Below are 23,988 nucleotides of genomic sequence, written 5' to 3' on the forward strand. Positions count from 1 at the left end.
TGCTTGTAAGAAGAGATTAGGACAGAGACACACAGAAAAGACGACATGACGATAGGGAAGAGACGGCCGTTACAGGCCAAGGGAGAGACAGCAGAAGACACCAGTTCTGCCAGCTCTTGATCTCAGACTTGTAGCCTCAAAAACATAACTTTTTGTTGTTTACACCCCTCTGTCTGTGGTGCTTCCTTCCAGGAGGCCTACAAACCAACAGACATATGAACAAGAACATAGACATTAAATACATTTAAATGGTTGCCATTCAGAGGATGGAAATTCAAAATAGACATAAAAGAATGATAAAAGAGGCACCTTGCATATGGATTAATATACAAAATGTGCCCTGAGCTGAGAAGGGTTATTAACTCAACCCTCTTGCTGTGAGGTTAAAACCAAAAAGAAATGAAATGATAAACTGAAGCCCTCACAGTATTGACACAAAACAATGCCAGACATGACAAGTCTGGCAAAATGTTGATAATTGTCAAAGGTGAATGATGGGTGCATTTTTGGCTTTTGTATTTGCACATTTTCAGCTCTACTGAGGTACGAATGACAGATAAAATGGTAACTATTTAAAGTGTACAACGTGGACTGTCCTCCAGCCCTGGCCCTGAGGCCACACACCTCAGTCTGCCCCCCCACGTGCCTCCGACGGCCCCGGAGTCACCGTCCCTCCACTGGAGGCCAGGGAAGGAAGCAAAACGTAATGACAGCTGTTCATGGAAACGTTCTCCTGAGGTTCCAGTGTGTACCGGCATCACAGAATCAGAGGCAGGCTCAGCAATCACTGGGCCACAGAGCTCACAACGTCCCCTGGAGGGACACCTGGGCCACTTCTTCCCACTGAGGGCTTTGGTCAGGGGAGTTTGCTGGCCTGTACAGTCACCATACCTGTTCTCACTACACAGGCACACCTAAGGTGAGCTTCTTAAACACAAAGTAAATGAGAACCAAGAACCCCATCCTAATAAAGCTTTCTAAAATGGTTCAAATAAATAAATAAATAAATAAAGTGTACAACGCGATGATTTAATATATGTGTCCCTGGTGAAGGATTCCCCCCATTGAATTACACACCAGCACCTCAAATATTTACTTTTTTTTTTTTTTTTTTTTTTTGGCGAGAACATTTAAGTTCTACTCTCTTAGTAAATTTCAATTATATGATACAGTGTTATCAGCTATGGTCACCACCATAATTATGCTTTTTTTTTAATGTCCAGAACAAGATTTTTAAAAAGAAAAATCAATTCGTTAAAACCAGAGCCAGAGTTCCAGGGCTGCCTCCTCAGGGAAGCCATCTCTGATTTGCAGGCCTGGTCAGGGCCTCCGAAACGGCTCTCATCTCGCGCTGTGCTCACCCTTCGGGGCAGTTAGGAAGCGAAGCTCAGTGCTCTCAATGTTCTGGAGTGTTCCAAGAGGTGCTCCCCGCCGACACAGAGGGTGCACCCATGTGGACATGGCACAGGGCTGGGAAGCGGGGAGAGATGCTCAAACACAAGGCAGAGAAGCCATGGCCATCGGAGAGGTGAGCCCGGGGGAGTCAGGGCACTGCCCTGAGGAGGGGCACAGCCACCAGTAAGCCAAGTGGGCCCACTGCCCTTGGGGTCCCACACAGGTGTGTGCACAGAAGCCCAAGCAGACACTCCTGAGAGGCAAAGGCTGGCAGAAGAGGCAAGAGTTACTGCTGTTCCTGTACAGGTTCTGGAAAGAAAGCAAAGCATATTTATTTCCCATGCTTAAAATAGCAGCTGCACAGTGTACAAAAGTTTAACAATACAGGAAAATGATAAAGGAGCACACTCTCCCCCAGTTACCCGCAGACGAGGCTGGCCAGAACATCCCTCCAGCCTTACATCTGCTCCTGGGAACGGATGGGTACTCCTGCAGGCTATTCTGTCACCCTACTTTTAAACACATAAAACAGCAACATAAGCATCTTCTAAATCCTTGTCATTCTAAGACCAACATGTGAGAAAACCAAGGTTTGCTTGGAAAAAAAAAAGAGGCTGATGAACAGAACTAGACACTAATTTTAAATATAACCCGCAGGCTTCTTCAGTGGAGGCTCGCATGAATCTCAATGGTCAAACCCAACAACGAGGACACTGAGGGCTGTGGGACATTCTATGTTTGCAAAAAGGGAATGGCAAATATATCCACTAAATTAAGAGGTAATGTTACGGCTAGAGGAGACCTTTTAAAATCTCAAATTTTCCATTTATACGTGTTCAAATCTTTCAGAACTCCTTAAGAAAATGAAATAAATAAAATTCTATTTAAAAAGTAAATTTGGAAGTTTGAAAATAAAGGCAGACAATTTTCCTGGGATAAAGAAAGCAGTTTCTGAGATACTGAAAATCGAGCCTTCGAATCAGAATTTCAAAGAGCAGAGACTCAGAGAGTGACTTATGCATGAAAGAAAAGTGCTGTGAAAATGCAAATTATGTTTCAATATTAACCTGCTCGTATCAGTCTCTTGTTTACTTGTCAAAATAACTTCCACAAGGAAGAGGTTTGATGCATTGGCGGGTTAAATGTGACAGAATTGGCGAAGGTGAAGTCAGTGCTTTAATCACGCTATAGCCGATGAGTAAATTTACTCTCTTATGACAGATGGAATTTACAACTGGAAGTTAATCAATGCAATTCCTCACATCAAGTCTCTTAACAAATGCAGTTTCTAGAATATTCCTACACATCCTTCAGTTTAGAATCAGCTCTCCTTTAGAAGACAAGGATTAATGCAAACCTCAAACTGCGACAGAGTTCCTTGCCCCTTTTGTTAAGCAGACTCAGAAATGTTTTTAAAGACAGAGAACAAAAGTACTCATTTCATTTAAATTTCACGGTTTATTTTTATATTCTCTCGCTTCCCTTATTTGCTAAGTCAGGCAATGTTGCCAACCAAAAGTTCCACATTCTCAAAAGCATATGTGTAAATAGGTCATGAGCAGCTGCTTCTTAAGTTCTGTGGACACTCATGGCTGTGTTTACACAACTTTTCGAGGAGGGTCAAGTACAGTATTGGGGGCTGATGAGCGTCTCACCCATGGACAAATATGACACTGACGTCCAAAGACAATGGAACAAGCCCACTGAGCCTTTGATGCTACCATTTCATCTCTCAGCTGGTCACGTCTCTGCTTACTCAACTTCTCTCTTTCCCTCTTCTTTCCCCTCAGCCTTTTGCAAATTTTTGCTTCATTTTTTCTTTCTTATCTACCCTGCCATTTCCTTCTCTCCCTCCCCTGTGTGTCTCTAGCGGGAGAGCAATCAGGGGACTGGCCCAGTCAGTGACACTGGATGTCTAGAAAGGTTACAGTCAATTCTCATTATGTGTAATAGTCATGGTCTATGACGTGGCCACGAACACGGAGTGAGTGACTCTTGAACTGTTGCTCCTGGGCAAAATACAGGATTAGCTTCCGGTGAGCCTCTGGCCACAACATTTTTGTCAACCGATCAATACACGACCTTGTTTATGTGTGTTTCTGTTGAAAGACACCTTATTTAACAATATGTTGATTCCTTAACGTTGCACTCACAGCCTGCGGTGCTGTAACTCACGCCTGAGCAAGGCTTGTCTAACACGTATTTTCTCCATGAGACACATGACTGCCTCCATGCACTCAGGGACACTAGACAGCCCTTCAGCGTGACGTGTGGGGCCACTTGAAACAGAAAGCACCAACAGAAAGCACCAAAATGTGTCACCTTGTCCTACCTCAGCTGGGACGGTGGCAGTTGGGGTCACAAAGAAATTTTAACAGGTCAGCAAATTTGCAAATACAGAATCTTCAAATAATGAGAATCAGCTGTATTTTGTTTTTCCTCTTTAGTGTCAGCCATTTTATTCGCAAAATATCTTGGGAGAGAAGGTAGCAGGGGAGGTATTGGGTGGTTTTCCACCGCACTAGGGGTTGGGACGGGGCGTCCGAGCTGGGAGCAGGGAGAGCAGTGCTGCCCGCCCCTTCCCTCTTCCTGTGGCAGCCCCCCTTTGGTGGCAGAACTGTTTTTCCCCACCCCAACCCCATGTTGCCATTGAGCACAGATTTGATGCACACATGCCAGCCCAGAGGGGGCGCCTGATGGCCCCAGGGAAGGAAAGCCACTGTTTTGTCAGGACAATACGGACATTGTGAGCCTCGCCTCCCTGTCAGCCGTCACCCAGGAAAATGGAGCCAGGAGATGGGAGAGGAAGAAGGACAAAGAAAGCCACCCAGCCCGATACCTAGCAGGGCTGAGGCTCTGACTGTGTCTGAGGTCAGTTAACTCTTAGACTCCCCAGTAAAGGCATGTTTCTTTCTTGAAGTAAATTTGAATTGGATTTCTGCCACTTGGGATAAACCAAAATGCCCTTATTTACACACAGGGCTGGACAAATTGGAATTCACTGGGTTAGATGGTCTTTATGATTCTCTTTATACTTTTGTGGGGACAGAGCCAGGAGTGCAGTTTCCAGGCTCTCGGCCTCACGTGGAAAGGTGCCGGCTCGGGTAGTAAATGGCCATCAGTGTGACTAGTTATCCATTGGCCACTGATATAACTGCCGTGGCTGAGCTAGCAGTCGCGGATTACAGTTAACAAGGGGTTGGTGGGTTGGTTGGCAGAGAAGCAGAGGGCGGATTACAGATCGTGTGGCTTCTGCTCCCTGTGTCTCCAACCCACTCGCCAGTGAGACTATAGTGGTGTGACTCCCCTATCTGTGGCTCCGTTGGTGTTCCTTTTTGGCCTCACCATGTCCTGCGTTCTTGTGCGGTGAGTGGGACCAGAGACCCTGCATGACAGTGACTCTCCACTCCGACAGAGGAGCAATCTCACGACGGCTCAGGGGGAAACAGGAGCTGCCAGGCGCTGCCAAGTTCTGAGGGTTGGGTCGGGGATCCCGTATCAGAGAGACACGCAGAGGCTGTGGCAGCAGCACCTGGGAGTGGAAGTTGCAGGAAGTGCGTCCGCAGCCAACCAGGAAAGCAGCCCCTGAAGTCCTGCACCCTCTGGAGGGGCCCCTGGAGAGCCTTGATCCCACCCTAATTGCAGCTGAGAGCAGGATATTGTTGTTCTTTTTAAATCGCTTGCGTAGATATCTGCCATAAGCCTGTTTAAAAATTAGAGGCCAGTCACTTATGGCAGGGTGGGGGACGGGGAGCAATCATCACTTATAAGGAGAAATCAGTTTTATATGATTTTAATGCTTTAAGAAATCATTTATCCTTCTTATTTTCAAAATAAGGAAAAAAACCATGAAACTTAGTTGAAGAAACATGGCAAAGAATGAATTAAATTCTGCATGTCATGAAGATGTAAAAGAGAAGGCGACTATGAGAAAAAAAGAGGAAGAATATAAAAGTTGTCGTGAGGGGCGGCCTGCGGGGTCTCTGGTCCCGCTCCCCACATAAGAACGCAGGACATGGTGAGGCCAAAAAGGAACACCCACGGAGCCATAGATAGGGGAGTCACACCACTATAGTCTCATTGGCGAGTGGATTGGAGACACAGGGAGAAGAAGCCACACGATCTGCAATCCGCCCTCCGCTTCTCTGCCAACCAACCCCTTGCTAACTGTAATCCACGACTGCTAGCTCAGCCACGGCAGTTATATCAGTGGCCAATGGATAACTAGTCACAGCTGATGGCTGTTTACTGCCTGAGCCAGCACCTTTCCACGTGAGGCCGAGAGCCTGGAAACTGCTCTCTGGGGCTCTGTCCCCACAACCACCTCTTTCAAATCGCGCCATCATTTTTAAAGTGAGGACTTTTTCTCATCCACAGAGGCTACTTGACATCAACACTTTGACCTGGAAGCCTCTGTGCTTCTCAGAAGGTGCAAGCAATGAGCCTGACTTACACTTTTCCTTTTTTATTCTCTGATCTGCTCCTCACCAACGGAGAACAACAGCAACCACTTGCTGAGTTCAAACTCCGTATGTGGCATTTTAGATACATTAACCCAGTTAATTATCACAAAACCCATGAGGAGAAGGTATGTTTTTCATACCTGACACACTAAGACCCTGAAACTCAGAGAGGTTAAGTGACTTGCCTGGGGTCACACTGCTCAAAGATGATGGAGCCAGGATTCAGCCTGTCGGGCTGCTCAGTGTACAGGTTCCAACCAGCCGCTGCTGTGGAGTCCAGGGAAAGCGACTGCACCCCTGCTTTGAGAAGCGGATGGAGCAGTCTTAGAGGGCTGCAAAGAATTAATCTCCCAGTTGCAAGTTTCCTCTCAAAGAAGCAGAGTCCTGAACGCAAGTGGTCCTTGTTTTCCCCCCAGCTCGGCAGCCTAGATCACTGTTCCAGAAGCCAAAGCCATGTGTTCATGTGCTCAGACAGGTCTGTTTTCACTTTGTGCATCAGGCAGAGATGGGACTTATGGGCAGGAGCGAGAGGGTGTGGGCGGCAGGGGAGCAGGAAGAGCGTGTGGACCTGGGCTGTCTGGCACAGGCGCCACTGGCCACAGGGGCTGCTGAGCACATGACAGGTGGCAAGTACAAGGTGAGCTGTGCTGTCAGTGTGACACACACACCAGGTCTCAAAGACAGTGTGAAAACGAGAGTGTCACGTAGTTCACGGATCATTTCTGTATAGTGACTATATGCTGAAATGGTAACACAGCGGGTACATTGGATTAAATAAAATACAGTAGTAAGGTGAATTGCACCTGTTTTAATGTGGCTATAAATAAACTTTAAACGACGTATGTGGCCCCATTTGAGGCTCCCGTTTCTAGGGGACAGACCGGACCAGACAGGTGAACGTACTAAAGCGAGTTAGCGTGGCCACTGCCAGAACCTGACAAGCCTGAGGGTTATGCTCAGTAGGAAGAGAAAAATTCAGAAGAAAAATCCCTCAGGATAGAATAGATGTAATGAAACCCTTACATTTCCTGCTGTTAAATTTATGATGCTCAATTATAAATAATATAACGATTAAGAATGTCGCAAGTTAGAACGAAATGCATGATTGACTTTGGAGCCTAATTAGAGCAATAAGATAATTGGATCGGCACGGTAGCCTTGAAGCTGGCACTCTGAGATGGTCCCTGTGGGTCGGGCCTCCAGCAGGCAGAGCGGGCCTGGCCTCCAGCAGGCAGAGCGGGCCTGGCCTCCGTGGGCCGGCGGGTTTGGCCAGCGGGAGGCACAGCAGGGGCAAAGGGCAGGAGGGGAGAGAGGCCCTGCTGTCTATTCTCTTGGCCCCACCTGCTGGCCTGTGGGTTGGAGTGGCTGTGTCCCCCTCCCCAAGACCCCAGATGGCCAGACAGCCAAAGCCCTCATACAGAAGGCTGATGCACCCAATCTTGGTTGGAGACTCTCAACCAAGCCCCTGCTCCATGACCCCCACTATTGCCCTCTCTCCACCCCAGGTTCTCCCTCCCTCTCACCATCGAAAGTGTGCCATCTCTTCCTCTGTATCATCTTTGTGTTCAAATACCATGATGACAAAGACAGTGTTTCCGAGTCAAGGTAGATGTCTTATTCTGCGGAATCAGTATATTTTATTTCAACCAACAGAATTCTACATGACATATATTCTCAACTATGCATGAATTCATCCCAAATCTCAGAACCATAATGTAACCTAACATATTTTACACAACACACGTCTCTCTTTGTCAGTAGCTGGGAGCGGGATAGGGTGGAGCGGGTGACGGGGAGAGTTAGGAGGGGAACATTTTGACATGTCTGGCCCCCCTCCAACCCCGGGACAGCCCCTGATAGCTGCGGCTCTCTGTGAGCGTCATGGAGCCCTGTCTGACCCAGTACCATGTACCAGTCATTTCAACGCAACAAGAACGGAACACTGGACAAATATCTATGGGTGACTTCTTTTATATCAGATATCGTATTAGTCAGCTCAGGCTGCCGTAACAAAACACCCCAGACAGGGTGACTTGAACAACAGAAATTGATTTTCTCACAGATCTGAGGCTGTGGCTACCAGAGGGTAAGGGGGGAGGGGGGTGGGAGATGAGGGTAAGGGGGATCAAATACATGGTGATGGAAGGAGAACTGACTCTGGGTGGTGAACACACAATGGGATTTATAGATGATGTAATACAGAATTGTACACCTGAAATCTATGTAATTTCACTAACAATTGTCACCCCGATAAATTAAAAAAAAAAAACACCAAAAACACAACAACACCATTCCGTTCCAAGTTGCCTTGCGTGGTGGACGGGGTGTTAACAGAACATACACCCCTAGATCTCTCACCAAGAGACACACCTGGGACAGAGACTCTCACTCCATCTGTACTGACTTTTCTCATCCATACAATGGAAAAAGGAAGCCTGCTAGACAAGCTACCCCACCAAAGATGGGGAGCGGGTTCCTCAGATGAAACTGTGGGTAGGCTTTGAAAAAGTAAACTGACATTAAATACCAGTGACGGACATTTTACTAACCCTTTCTTTTTTTGTGTCAACTGAAAGCTACTTAAGATGATCGTTCTTTCATAACTTTGGTATAATTGGGTATTTGTTAGGAAAACTTTCTCCTGGATGTCTATGAATTCTTCGTTTCATGTTAAAAATCCTGGGTGATGGAAAGAATGTGGGTTGACCAAGAATATTGAATTCTAAAAGGGATCGTACCATAACCTGGCATACCAGAGAAATTACAAAACAAAAAATGTGGGTGGCCGTGACACCACCACAACCTCAGTGGCCAGCCACAGAGACATAAAGCATCTCGGAGGAAGTTATATTTTGGTTACAGGCAACCACAAGGAACTTGCTATCACAAGTTGCCACATGGTTGTAATTCATCTGCTAAGAACCAGATTTTCTTTGGGCCTGTCCAAAATCTGTGTGCTCCTTTGAGCACGTGTGAAACGAGATTATCTATTTATGCATTATTCTTACAATTCTAGAAGAATGGAGTACATGAGAGGCATATGCTTTACTTCATTCCCAAGCCTTTAGGTTCCTTTGTCTTGGTTCACTGCTGTCAACTTCTCAGCTTAGAAAGTTTAAATCCTTCCATGAGAATTGGGTGGCCCCTGCACCCACTCCTCACCCATTTGATTGGCAAAATTTCACAAGTTGGACAATACACTCTTTTGGCAAAGTCACAGGAGACAGGCGTTCTCTCATACATTGCTGGTGGGAATGCAAACATGGTGTGACCTTGTAAAGGAATTTAGTGATATCCAAAAAAAATCTACCTGTGAATGTATCCCTAGACCCCACAATCCCTAGGAATTTACCCTAAGGATATTAGGAACTTACCCTCATTTACCTCCAACAATATGAAAATATAAATGTACAAGATTACTTCCTCCTCGAAGCATTGTTTATAATTGCAAGCTACTGGAAACTACCAAAATACCCAAGCAAGGAAATCTACTGACCAAGGAAGTTGATTCAGTGAACTCTGGCACACACATACAATGGAATATTATGCCACTGTAAAAAGAATGAGGTACATGCAGCTATTTCCTTGCTTTGTCAGCTGAGAGGGCCTAGAAGCGATGCCACTCCAGGAGCTATGAGCACAGTTATTGCCCAGATCTGGGTTTCTGATGCCATTCTCCAATAAAGGGAACCAGGGTTCCTTGCAGAAATGGCTGATTCTAGGACTGGAGCAGGAAACATACAAGGCAAGCCTGGAACATCTTATAGTGCTGGAAAGTAATGAACTACTTAAAAAAACCACATACAACCTTATGTCAAAGGGACAAAGGAGCCACTGAAAGAGCTCCCAATGAGCAAAGCTGGAGCAATTTGAACAATAAAATATAGTACTATTGGATTATAACCCAGTATAAAATTAATATCCATGAATCCATACTGGTATAAATAAATGAGTCAATAAATAAATAAATTGGAGAGAATAGACAAATTTCCCATAGAGATGAATTCTAAATAATTATGTAATTCAATACTCTGTCCTTAAGGTGGGGGGCTCATCATCCCCCACTCCTTAAGTATGGATCATGCAGGTGACGTCCTTCTAAAGAGTGTACTATTAAGGGGGGGGGGGAAAGAGTAATTGTGCAGTGGAGAAACCTGAAACACTACTTTAAGCCAGGAAATCAAGGTCAACATCATCAATAACAAGTCATGTTGATGGCGTGTACCTTTGATTTGATGTGCAAAGAATGGCACTTTGTCTCCAGTTTCCTCCCACTCGTCACCCCAGCCTACTCATGAGAAAAACATCAGAAAAATGCCAATTGGGATGTTCTATAAAATACCTGACGGGTACTTCTCAACACTGTCATGCTCACCACAGCCAAGAGGATCGTAGGGAGACATGAAAAGTAAATGTAATATGGTGTCTTAGCTGGGACCATGGAGAAGAAAAAGGACAGCAAATAAAAACTAAGGATGTCTGAATCAAATATGTACCTTAGTTAATAGCAAAGTATCAATATTGGGTCATCAATTATAACGAATGTACTATTCTAATGCAAAATGTTAATAATAGAGGAAATTGGGTGTGAGATATATGGGAACTCTCTGTATTATCTTTATAATTTTTATGTAAATCTACACAATTCTAAAGCATAAAGTTTATTTTTTTAAAAAGTCCAAAAAACTTAAAAAATAATAGTAACAAGGAAGCTCTCTATGAACTGATATGGAGGGATTTCTGGAAGATATTAAAATGGGTGGGGGAGAGGGGAAGTATTTACAGGGAAATGTACACCACTAAACACCTACATTCGAAAAGAAAAAAGTTTTCAAATCATGCTCAGCTTCCAGCTTAAGAAACTAAAAATACAAAAAAGAACAAATTAAACAACCCTAGTAATAAATATCAGAGCGAAATCAAAGAAAGAAACAAACAAAAACAGAAAAAAATAGAGAAAAATCAATGACATCAAAGCTGGTTCTTCAGGAATATCAATAAAATTGCTAAACCTCTCTCGACAGATTGCTCAGGGGAAAAAAAGAGAAGCCACAATTTACCAATGATGGTAATGAGCAAGGTGACACCACTACAGATTTTACAGATACTAAACGCATAATGATGGAACATTATGAACAGATGTATTTCCTATTAAATATTCTACGCAAAATTACCCTCCCCTCATCTCTCAGTTTTATCTCCAAATGAAACGAGTAAGGCTGAAAATACAGGAGAGTGTGAAGGAATTGCTAACACTGTGTTTTCAGACGCGGCCCTTATGCCTTTAGGCTCTGAGTCACCAAGTGGACTAACTCCGCCTCTTTCTGTGCTGGTGAAAATCCAGAGTGATGGACCGCCTTTCACACATGACAGGGTGGCAGAGACCATGGGTGGGCCCACCTGACATCCATACCCGCCCCCTTCTCCCCGCCTGCCTTTCCTATAGAGGCCACACGCAAGGCTGGCTTCACAGGAGTTCGATCACACAGAGATGTGCTCTCAGAAGGGGGCCCAGCCTGGGGTTTAATTCTCTGTGGTCGTCATCGTAAAATTCTCAATCATTATTCTCTTTGAATTAATATTGTATGAGTGAAGTCCCATGGGACAACGGAGCATGCACTGGAGGACTTACAGCCTCGGCTCACCGCCCCTACCCTCCCTGGCAACGAGTTCTCAGCCACCTTCTCCCCTGACCTCAGCGACTGCAACTGGGGCGGGGGAGGGTCAGCAGGTAGGCCTCATGCACTGAGTCAGGAGAGAGCCTGGGCGCTGGGGGGTGTCAGCCCTTCCTTCCTGATCATCCCCGTCTCACAACATTAAACAGCAAATAAAAAACACCATGGCAGGTAGAAACTGCAGAAGAAAGGAAAAGCTTACCTTTTGCTTTTTGAACAAGAGGCTCCGGATTTTCATTTGACGTGGGATCCTGCAAATCACGTAACCAGCCCTGGCCCTGAGTGCCAGAAACTCTATTTCCTAGCGCCCCTCACAACTCAGAGGCGGCTGTCAGGTGAAACACAGCCAACTCACGGGTCTAGCTCCGTTGGAGATAGAAATGTTTGTCTTACCCATGGTTCATTTCCCAGTATAGAACAAAAAGCAGGTGTTCAGTAAAACCGGATAAAATTAACTAATCAAAACACGTGATATACATCATTATGTGCTAATTGTATTACGCAAGTGCTTGCATTGTTTTTCTATTTGATCCATCGAATCATGGGGATGATGTGCAATTATCTTCTAGTAAAGTTTGCTTCGGGCTCTGCTTTTCATTTTCATAGCGCTTTCTGTATAGATAGCTGCGTCCAGTACACAAAGGTTTACCAGACAGATGCTTTGGGTATCTTTCATTAATATAAACTCTCCGTTCTTTTAATTATTTTTACATCAAATTCTGCTTGATACTAATATTGCACTTTATGTTTACATACACATATATGTCCTCACGTATGTATTTAGTTCATATATATTTGCCCATTCATTTTGGGGACTTCTCGTGACTTTGCTGGATCTCTTATTAATATTATATAGCTGACGGATCCCTTGTTAATATTATATAGCTGAATTTTAATCTTTTTGTACCAAGTGTGAAAACCTTTGTCTTTCAACAAGGCAATTTATCTAATTTGGATTTATTATGGACACACTTTTGTGTATTTCCTGTTCACCAGGTTTTAAACATTTGTCTTTTTCTTTTTTTTCTGACTTTTGATGAATTGTTCAAGTTTTAATATGGAGCTTTGTTTGTTGTTTCTATAGTTCTATGAAAGTGTTAGGTCCTATATGTGTTCTCTGACTTAATTTTTTACACATATGTATATAAAGTCCATCTTTTACTTTTACGTCAATAATTAAATATCAACAACTTCCTGTCTTCAAACAAGAGACTTTATCATGTTTCGCTCCCTCATTTTCTCCTCCTACCACCCTCTTTGCCTGCCCTCCCCCCAGGTTCTATGGAAATCATGTGATTTTTTTTACTACAGGACTGACATTTCTTTATTAAGAACCCTTTCTTAAACATTGAGTTAACTGTCATCATTATAATATGGAAAATTTTAAAGACATTTATCAATTAGATCAGTGTCTTTGTTCTCACTGATTCTTTTACAGTCTATCTCCCCTTTGTGGCATTTTTATTCCGATTTATTTTTCATTCTGCTTTACTACTTACTTGAAGAATCTTTTTATAATGAGCAACTGTGGTATTATTTTCTGAGTCCTTAAATATTTTAAAATAACTGTGCCTTTTATGTGAACAATAGTGAGTTTGGGAATAAAATTCCAAGGTCACAACTTTTCCTTCAAACTCTATAAAAATCACTGTCTTTTCATTTTGAATTACAATTGAGAAGCTTAACAAAATTTTACATCTTTCAGTCTAAATAATCTCTTCCCCCCCCAACTGAAATCAAGTAGGATTATCCACATTTGACAGGTAATCCACATTTGACAGGCACACATATCACAAAGATATGGCAAAGTGGATGGCTTAGTCGTTCTTTGATAATTGTTATTATTTTTTTAATGTTTTGAGAGACTTTTCCCACTTATTCTTCTAATCATTAATTTGAACAGTACCCTACACCCTATTGATTTTCTCCTGCTTTCATTGGAAGAATGTGGACCCACACTCTCTCACTGTTTTCTCATCTTCATCAGTGAAAGACTAAATGGATCTGTGTAGGTTACCTCTGTAGACTTCCTCTGCTGTGCTGCAGATCAATGCACAATCTTACTTGGCAGTGAGGCAGGTGGTTAGGGCTCACCTGTGGGGATGCCCTGTATGGGGTCAGTTGGAAGAGATCGGCCAAGAGAAAGCTTACCTTTCTGAATGTGTGGGTGGGCAAGGATGAGAATATAAAAATGTGCTGCTGTGGAATAATAAGGTAGGTGTGTGCTCAGGAGCAGACGGGGTATCAAGGTCCCAGCTGCTACCTATGCCAAGTTGACAAAGTCTAGGAGGTGAATGGAAACATCAGCAACTTATTTTATGTAGGGATTTTGAGGAACTCTAGAAAACTTTTTTTCTGTTCTTGGCCAACCACAACCATCCCACCATCCCACCCATTCTTTCAGCCTCCAGTGGTGGCTGTGTAGGTGTCTGGTCCACTTACAGCTAGATTTTCAGGAGACTGGAGTTAAGATGGTGCCCATCCTTTGCTCTCCCTTGGGCGTGCTTATGGAAACCATGGTCAGCTGAAGCAACTGCACTTCTTTTCCTCCTGACCCCACTTCCCCTTCTGTTATTGAGCGAAATGACCACAGAAAAATGGTAACAATATTTAGTCTGTCTCCAGTGTAGGACTTTGAACTTGTTCTCAAACTGAATCTGTCTCCCCCTCAGACCCCCACTGCCTCCTCCTTGCTAATAGGCTTGGTGCTCCTGGACTGGACGTTCTCTAGGGTATGTCCCTCCATTTTTAGGCAGGTCCTTCTTGGTTTCGGTGCCTTCTGTCTTCTCAGAACACATTTGTTCTTCCATGTCACTCATTTCATCATTGGGTCACTGACGGATGCTTCCAATCTGATGACAAGTGTCTAGCACATGTGCTGCAACTCTCCAGTCCTGTACCTTTGACAGACATCACTAATCAATCAAAACTTGTTTGGTCTAAATCTAAATGTGGATCTGGCGGTATTCTCAGTCTTCCATTGCTGAGATAAATTACCACAAACTTAATAGCTTACACAGCATCAATGTCTTAGCTTATAATTCTGTAGGTCTGAAATCCAACACGGGTCTCATTGGACGAAAATCTAGGTGGCGTCAGGGCTGTGTTTCATTTGGAGACTGTAGGTTGGCTCCTTGCTTATTGTGATTGTTGGCAGAATTCAGTTCCATGCTGTTGTAAGGCTAAAGCCTCCACTTCCTGGCTGTTAGCTGGGGGCCACCTTTAGCAACTAGAGGCCTCTCTCAAGTTCTTGCACATACCCCCTACATCTTATATCAAAGGGTCATGTGCTTCTTATGCTGACCCAACTTGCTTCCACTTTTAAGGACTCATATGATTACATCGGGCCCACAGGAATAATCTAGAATATTCTGTCCATCTCGTCTTCATTTTAATCACATCTGTAAAACAGGTGTTGCTATATTCACAGGTTCCAGGGGACTAGGATGTAGTCAACTTTTGGGGACCATTATTCTGTTTACTACACAGACCAAATCCATAGCCTTTTCTTTTTATTCCCTTTTTATTTTTCATCTTTATTGAAGGATTGCCTTTGTCCATTTGGACCACTGTAGCAAAATACTGGATACCTTATAAACAATACAAATTTATTCCTCACAGTTCTAGAGGCTGGAAGTCTGAGGCCAGGGTGCCAGCAGAGTCAGGTGAGGGCCTTCCTGCAGGTCACAGACTTCTCCTTGTGTCCTCACATGGCAGAAGGAGGCAGGAGAGCTCCCTCTGTCTCTTCTTATAAGGGCACTAATCCCATTCACGAGGGCTCCACCCTCATGACCTCCTCACCTGCCACAGTCCCTCCCTCCTAATACCATCACCTTGGCAGTTAGGATCTCAACTTTTGATTTTTGGCGGGGACACATTCAGACTATAGCAGGTATAACTGACAAATAAAAATGTATATATTTAAGGCATATGATGTAATGTTTTACCATACATACACTTTGTGAAATAATCACCAGCATCAAGCTAATTAACATATCCACCAGCTCACAAAGTTACCACTTTTGTTTTTGTGGTAAGAGCACTTAAGATCTACCCTCTGAGCAAATTTCAAATGTACAACACAGTGTTGTTAACTATATTCGCAGGGTTGAACATTGGATTCTAGAACTAACTCATTCTGCATGACTGAACTTTGTACCCCTTGACCAACACCTCCCCATTTCCCTGGCCCCCCACCTCTAACAACCATTGTTCCACTCTCGGCTTCTGTGCATTTGACTGCTTCGGATTCCATGTAGAAGCGACATCATGCAGTATTTGTCTTTCTACAAGGAATGTTATTCTGCCTTAAACAAAGAAGGAAATCCTTCGTCAAAGGTACAAAGTTGCAGTCATGAGGGATGAATAAGTCTAGGGTCCTACGTACGGTATGACGACTACAGTTAATAATGCTGCACTGAATACTGGAAATTTGCTAAGAGAGTAGATTTCTGCTCATCACACACACGCAAATGGTAACTGTGACGTGACATGTTAATTAGCTTGACTGTCGTAGTCATTCCACGGTGTAGATGTATGCGTGTATCAAACCAGGTTGTACACTTGGAGTATATGCAATTTTTATTTAAAAAATAAACAAAAAGAAGGAAGTCCTGGCACTTGCAACAATATAGATGGACTTGGAGGGTGCTGAGCGAAGTGAAATAAGTGAAATAAGTCAATCCTTTTCAAACTGCACACCAGGCAGTCACTGCAAATTAACTGACGCTGGTGCTTAAAATAAGTCTATTGGACACTTTCGGAACACAGAGATGGGTACATTTCTCACCAGCACCCCCCATTCAGCGTGAACTTTCAGATGTTGATCCTTTCTGGAGCAAATTGTAGGAAGATTGGCACTACCAAGAAAGAGGACGGTTATTAAGTGGCCATGGTGGCCTGCACAGTGTCTTTCTACATGATGTCTGAGCCTCCCTGATGATTCCCGCCACGACTGGGAGCCTCCGACTCCCACAGCGCCAGCTGCAGCTGCCCAGCTCCACTGACACTGCCTGACTTTAAGCCATCTGGGGATTCTGAGACCGCAACTACCTGACATCGAAATAACCCATCAGCTTCAAAAAATAACAAGCAAAACAATTATAAACAAAGCAGCTGTTTGAACCAACGATGCGTTTTTTTATCCTTTAACTGGTGTTTCATCCACTGACAACTCTAGAAAGAGCCTTCACACATAAAGGATGTGAGTCAAATAATGGATTTTTTGTGCTGGGAACGACTCCATGGGTAAGGGTGATTGACGCCTCCATGGGTCTCGGGTAGGCAAGGATGTAATTAAGAAGCCAGCTCATGCGGGCTGACAAATCCCCCTCTGACTTTAGAACATTGATGCATGGAATAAATTTCATTCTTGGCATTTTAACCAACTTCCGAATTAACCGTTTCCTTCAGTTGCCCTCTTTTTCAGGGTTTGCATTTTCCTTGCATTTGTAGACATTAGTTCCAGCAGTGCTATTACTTAGTCCTTAATGGGTTATCTATTAAGGGATTATCTATAACCGTTATTAATCTGTTTAAAAATTGATGTCCTTGATTTATTTGTTGTTTAGCAAAACAAAACCTGCGCAGGATTTAGACAAATCAAAAAATGCAGGAAGTTACAGTGAAAGGCAACAAATCCCTGCTCTGCTTTTCTCTCCCTAACCCTTGCTCCAGAGGCAACGCCATTTAACTATTTGTCCTTGTTTTCTGGATGGTTGTCCTGTAGATCCAAATACTATGCACATGCTACGCAGTTCTGAGTTACCTGCTTTTTATTTGCTGTTGGCTTTCTGTTACGACGTATCTCATTAAGTCAACACCCCCCCTTCCCCCCACCCAATACCATCACATCACTATTTTTAGTCACTTTCACAAAAGTTACCCCCCAATAAACTTCTTTCACTCCTAATTCTGTTTCAATGTCTGCTTCCCAAGGACCCAATTAATACAGTGACACCAAGAGTATCTGAGGAAACAGGCAGTAAGGTGGGGTCTGAATGGGATTCAATATCGTAAAGATCTCAGTTCTCCCAACTTTCATTTATAAATATCAAAATTCCAATACAACGGTCAACAAGTAGTTTTAGGAGCCTAGAAAAGTTGACACTGATGTTCAAGTAGAAAATTAAACATGCAAGAATAGCTAAGGAAACATAGGGAAGAAAAAATCTATGACAGGGTCTAGCTTTTCCAGATATGAAAACATTCTAGAAGGCCGCTGTAAGGAAAACAGTGTAGACTAGATCGTGACTAGGTAGACAGGCAGGTGGAATAGAATAAAACATCCGGAAACAGTCTCAAGTACATACGGAAATTAGTGTACGGTAAAGATAGAATTTCAAATCACCAGAGCAAAGACAAACTTTTTAATGGTGCTGGGGCAATAGGTAACCATTTGGGAAAAGATAAAATTAGATCCACACCTCACACAGTACGCAAGAATCAACTCCAAAGGGATCAGATTTAAATGTAAAAACTCAAAGCCATTAGATGTGAACATGGGTGAATTCTCTTTAACCTTAGGGTAGAGAAAGGCTTTCCAATTATGACACAGTGGAAAAGCAATAAAAGTAAGGAGTGATAAACTTGATTCCATATTTTTAAAAAATCTTTTGCACAGAAAAAAATCACCATAAATAAAGCTAATAGACAAATGACAGTTGAGGGATATATTCACAAATTATATGAGGGACAAAGGAAAAGATCACTAATATAAAGAATTCTAAAAATGAGAGGAAAGTGACCAAAAATCAAGTAGAAAAATGGGCAAAAAACATGAGCAGACAATTTACAAGAAGACAAAAGTGGTCAACAAACATAAAAATATTTTCAATTTCACTCATAATAAGAGAAATGCAAATTAAAAATACATTGAGATCCAATTTCTCACCTGTTAGACTGACAAAAATTCAATGACAAAGTATAACAGTACATTGAATTGTCAAAACTATGAGAAAACAGTCTTCTCCCATGTTGCTGCTAACCCTTAGGAGCGGAGTTTGGCAATTTCTAACAAAACTGCATACGTGTTTACCTTGCAATCTATTGAGCTGACATATGAAGACAAGTTTGTTCATTCCACTCTGTTTTTAATGGGAATCTAGATGCCCGACCTAAGAGAGTGGATGACTGAACGATGGTACACCTACATCACAGAGCACTGTGCAGCTATGCAAAAGAATGACAGACTCTCCGCAAAATGATACGGAGGGACTTCTGGGGGACATTATTCAGTGAAAAAGGCTGGGGGGCAAAGTGCATAAGGGGACTATGCTACCATCTGTGGAGGGAAGAAAGAGAGAATAAGAGAATATACATGTATCTGTGCATTTGTGCAAAAAAAGACACAGAAAGGATAAACCGGAAACTAATGGTGTTGGTTACCTCCAGACAACAGGGTGGAAAGGATGGGGAAGAAAATATGCCTTAAGTTAGTTCTGACTTTTGGAACCATATTAATGCTTCATATACTTAAAATCTATTATAATGGGAAAAGTAAAACTAACAACGAAGGCCAAACAGAAACAAATGAACTTAAGTATTATGTGATTTCAAATGAATAACGTAACCACAACGAAGGATGAGGAGGGAGAACAAACCCAAATAACATTTCAACACAGGGTTTGACTCTATATCCTCGGGCTAGAAACAGAAAGAACAGTCAACAAATATTGAACTCTAGCTATGAGGTGTGTTTTGCTCAGTAGTATGGGTTAGCTCTTCTGAAATTACATGTTCTAGCATTGAGGAAATAAGTAATACATGTTGGATCATAAGAGACACACTTCTCATTATCTGAACAGGAAATTTAAAATGTGGAAAGAAGGAAAGTTAGAGTGAAACCTGAAGTGATGTATTGGAGGTATCATATGGACACATGGTTTTAAAGGTGATAGATAGATAGATGATAGATAGATAGATAGATAGATAGATAGATAGATATAGATAGATAGATAGATATAGATAGATAGATAGATAGATATGATAGATATAGATAGATGATATATAGAGAATAAATACATAGATAAATGGATGGATGGATGAGTAGATATTGATATATATTTTGTTTTTTGCTCTGTCTGCTGAAATAATGTAGAAGCAATGACACCAAGTGGTAATAAATCAAACCTATTACCCAAATATTGGGTTCTAAATACCATTCCCCAATAAAGAGAACCAAGGTTTGTTTGTTTGTTTGTTTGTTTGTTTGTTTGAGAAATGGCTGGTTTCCGTTCTGAAGATGAAAAACACCTTGGAAAAGCACCTGGAGCATCTTTAGTCTGAAGACAAAGATTGCTCAAAGAACAATGGGAACATGTCAAAAGGACATGTCAATAGGACCGTCTTGAAAGCACTCCCACGAGCCAAATACGGGACACTTTGGGCATCAAAACAAATAATAATAAAATACTGACAGATACAAACAAACAAAGGGAGAAAAAAGTTATCTTCCTTACAGTAAAATACCAACTAGTACATGTAAAAGGAATCATGAAATTAGAAAAATCACCGTTTGGCAACCATCATAATAAAGACTGATTCAAGATGGAACTGGTGGCTTGATTAAGCATTTATCATGGCAGCGATGGTATGGGGACACTGCCTAACCTGCTGAGACAGACGATGACACATAGGGCAGCTACCAGATCAGGAGGGCTCCGTCACTGTGAAAACCCAAATTGGGGTAGAGCGTAGGCCCAATGGCTGACCAGACAACAGGAGGTTTATTTGTTCCCCGCACAAGCCATTTCTCTTTAGCCTTATTGCCAGGCAAAGAGGATACCGATACCCTCCAGGTCAGAGGGAGCTGTGGGGAGGTGCTTAGCCAGGAGCTACCAGGCCAGTAGAAATGTTTTGCTGCTTTACATGACAGCCTGGGTAGCAAGCTGACACACAGTGGGGCAGTGTTTTCTGCAAACCAGTGGGTCGCTGGTGCTTAAGCAGTCTTGGGATTGTTATGCCCCAACCCCTTGGAAATAGCCCCTGGGATTCATTAGCTCCAACAGCGTTGCCTCTGCAAGAAGCAGGCAATCATAATTCTCAAATGGCAGGCTTTGAGTCCCCGCATGCAGAGGGTCTCCTGTGAATTGCAGCATTTTTATTACATTGAATGTTCCTTGTCACCGTTCAAATGAAACATAGCGAGACAGTCCTCGGGGTGAGCACCATATGGTGAGCCTCCCTGTCCCCGAGTGACACTAGGAGAATAATGACATTCTTCCAGATCTGACTCGATCATTTGAATCACGGACCGTAAGTGCCCCTGCTGCTAATCCCAGCTCTGGGCTTCCTGGTTCCCGAAGTCAGCCTAGTAGGGAATTCAATTAATGAGCCACCCGGCAGAATAAGTTACTCAGCCGTTACAACTGGGAAAACAGATTCGCAGCAAAGAGAAATGGAAATTGTAGGTTTCCACTCAACCCCTTTGTGTAGGGAGAATGCGGCTTTTGTTTTGTTTCGATTGTCAAGTCAAAATTTCCACTTTCTTGTCTATTCACTGGTTACCATCTGTTTAGCTAAAGGGCTGTGAAGATGCTAATCCCATGTTTAGTTTCTGGGAATGTTTATGTGCCTGCCTCACCATCCAGAGTTTGCTTGGCATGCTTTTCAGAGAGGAAAGAAAACCACATAAGACATGTGCGACAACAATGCTTTCTTTCTGGACTGTAGAAACTAAAGTAATTCAAAATTCAAACTTTGTGTTTTAATTTAATATTAATATAATTTAGAGGTAGCATCCAAACAGATTTTCTATTATTTAATGTTCGGAACCCTTTTATCTCAATACTGGTTCAAACTGATTATTTTACAAGTGTGATTGATTTCAGTAAAAGCAAAAATGCTCTGTTTTTCTTCGTCTCTCTTTTAGATGAACATATACTCTTCTTGGAAGAGTTACATAACCACATTGGAGAAAACAGAAAAGACTGTCTACAGCCCCCACAGCAGAAAACAAAGGTTTGGTGTCTCTTAGAACTATTTTGCCCCCGTCTGTTGTTTGCCTTTTTATTTTTGCATTTTTCTCTGCTCACAATTTTCCATTTTTATCACACAGATATGTTGGTTTCTTTTATTACTTGTAAGCTTAAGAAGTCACTCCTCCTTTACAGTAGTCAATTTTAATTTCTTATGGCTTTTTTATAGTTTTTTAACTCTTTAATCCATTTAGAAGTTACTTTGGTGAAAGGTGAGTTCTGTTGTTTTGTTTTGTTTTGTTTTGTTTTCCCCTGAAAGGAAGCAGGGGCCTCACCTGGTTCCACACATGTCCCTCCCTGCCCTGATGGAGTATAAGTGATAGTCTCATCTGAGACATCACCGCCAAGCGGGAAACCAGGGAGACAGCTGAGACTGATGCCAGGACGATGCAGAATCCCACTTCGGCGTGACAGACATTCCTGCAAGCGATGCAAGAGAAGCTTCAGACCACGTCTGACCAGATCACGGGAAGAACTGGTGACAAGAGCAGTTGCATCGATGACCTGGAGGAAAATATTGCAGACCTCGCAACACAGGCAGGGGTGGGAGAACTGGAAGGTGAAAACAAGACACCTGCCACACAGAAGACTTGAAGATTGCTAATTTACACTGAAATCTGAAACATCGTTTTTACAAGCCCAGAGAAGACAGCATGGCTTTTGCAATGAGTTACTCTTTACAGACAGGTTTTATGTATAAAGTATGCATTCTTCTTATCACATTTAACTACTTTATAGATGACGTTTTTCCTTCCAGTTTCTTAAACACAGTAACTTCACATCTTGGACCTTGGTCAGTTGTACTATTAAAAATTAAACATGAAAACTTTGGTGGTTCCTGCATAAAGTTGTGAATTTTTTTGGTGTGTTTTTGTAGTCATTTATTTCTATCATTCCTTTTGTAATAGTTGCTGTTTGATAAAAGTTGCTGTGTCTTTTTTTATTAGACAAATAGCAAATCCTTCAATTATTTTAAAAAAATCATCCATGTCACCTAGAATACAGACCAAAGCAGTGTTTTTAGTTATGGGTTATGTTGCCTCCAGAACCAGAAGCTTACCAGGTATTACGCTTCCTTCTTTTTGGAAAAGGATGCAAGATGTAGCAATTTGCTTTCTGCTTTGGAGGGGATTCTGAATGTGCCCCTGACTACTGAACCCCTAAAACCTACCCCGAAGTACCAGGTCCCTGCATCTTCATAGCGTTTCCCTGCAACCCTTGGAGCACACGCGTCTTACCAAGGCATCCAGCACACCAGCCGCCTCTTGCTCATTGTCCATTATGTCCCATGGAATGGATTGATGTGATGAGCGCCAGGAGGTGCAGAGGGGACAAAGCTCTTTGGTCCATGTTGTGATAGCCATCAGGAGAGTCACTGCAGCTCCTGGGAAAACCTGTGAATGCACAGTATTGCTCCTCACAGGTGAATAGGAGTGGCATGGATCCTTTTCCTGACTGAGACAGAGAAGAACACATTCGCCAAATCGGTGGTTGTAGGACACGTACCTGAGGCTGTTTAACCTACTCCAGCAACAATGCCACGTCCAACCAGCAGCTGAACTGGGCTATGATTGGGTGAAATGGCAGGAGTCTGGGGCTACCCTCCAGGTCCATCGGTACCCAGATCCACGCTGCACGAGCCAGACTGGGAAATGAAATGGGATTATGACTGGGACCAGTACCTGCATGCTAGGTCTCTGATGGTGGCACTAATGGCCATATTCTTCCCCCCACACCCCATAGGATATGATGTTATTTCTTATTTATTATCTTCGGCTGGAGAGAGAAGCCATTTTCAGGGGCTTCCTCTTAACTATCTCACTATGATAACTCTCGTTCCATGAACCAGTGAACCAATATGGAGGTTCTTCCAACTATGAAATATATCAGCCCCAATTACATAATGGGGAACTTGGGAGGTGACCACCAGATGGATTCACCAAACTACTTGACACATTCTAAGTTGGACTTTGGCAAGGATGCCATTTTTTATTCGGTCCCCCTATATGCCCTCATTACAACAGGGACCATGGGGACACTTGGGTCTCTGAGTATGCATGTCAACACAAACTCTTTTACTGAAAATACTCAAAAAGTCCTGCTTTTCTCCTTTCTGCAGTGTCTAAGCACTTGAATAAATGGCCATATTCCCTCTGGGGAAAGACGGAGGGGATTGTTAAAGCATATAGTTGTAATAATGTTCGGGGGCCCTTATTTCTGGGAACCTGGGGAAGTCTTCAATCAATGGGTTACAAGTCTGAAAACCTGGTTCAGGTCCAAGGGTTTTGACTTCTTACTGGAATGACCTCCCTTAGCCTCCTGCTCATTTGTTCCTGCTTTTGATTTTATATGTGAAACACACCACTGTTGGAGGCCCATCTGTTTTTCCCCTAGGGTGCCATGTTTTATTAAATATTAAATACAATTCTTTGCAGGTCGTGCCCCTTGCTGTCGCTCCAGCTTTGCTGGTTGTTTTCA

At 42.9% G+C, this 23,988-nt stretch overlaps 1 pseudogene; it reads left to right on the forward strand.

Annotated features, from left to right (window-relative positions):
- The first annotated feature begins 6,363 nt into the window (after positions 1–6,363).
- On the forward strand, positions 6,364–22,104 carry LOC109451474 (heat shock factor-binding protein 1; annotated as a pseudogene).
- Positions 22,105–23,988: the final 1,884 nt, after the last annotated feature.

Source organism: Rhinolophus sinicus, linkage group LG01 (genome assembly GCF_036562045.2).
Source record: "Rhinolophus sinicus isolate RSC01 linkage group LG01, ASM3656204v1, whole genome shotgun sequence".
NCBI classification, from domain to species: domain Eukaryota; kingdom Metazoa; phylum Chordata; class Mammalia; order Chiroptera; family Rhinolophidae; genus Rhinolophus; species Rhinolophus sinicus.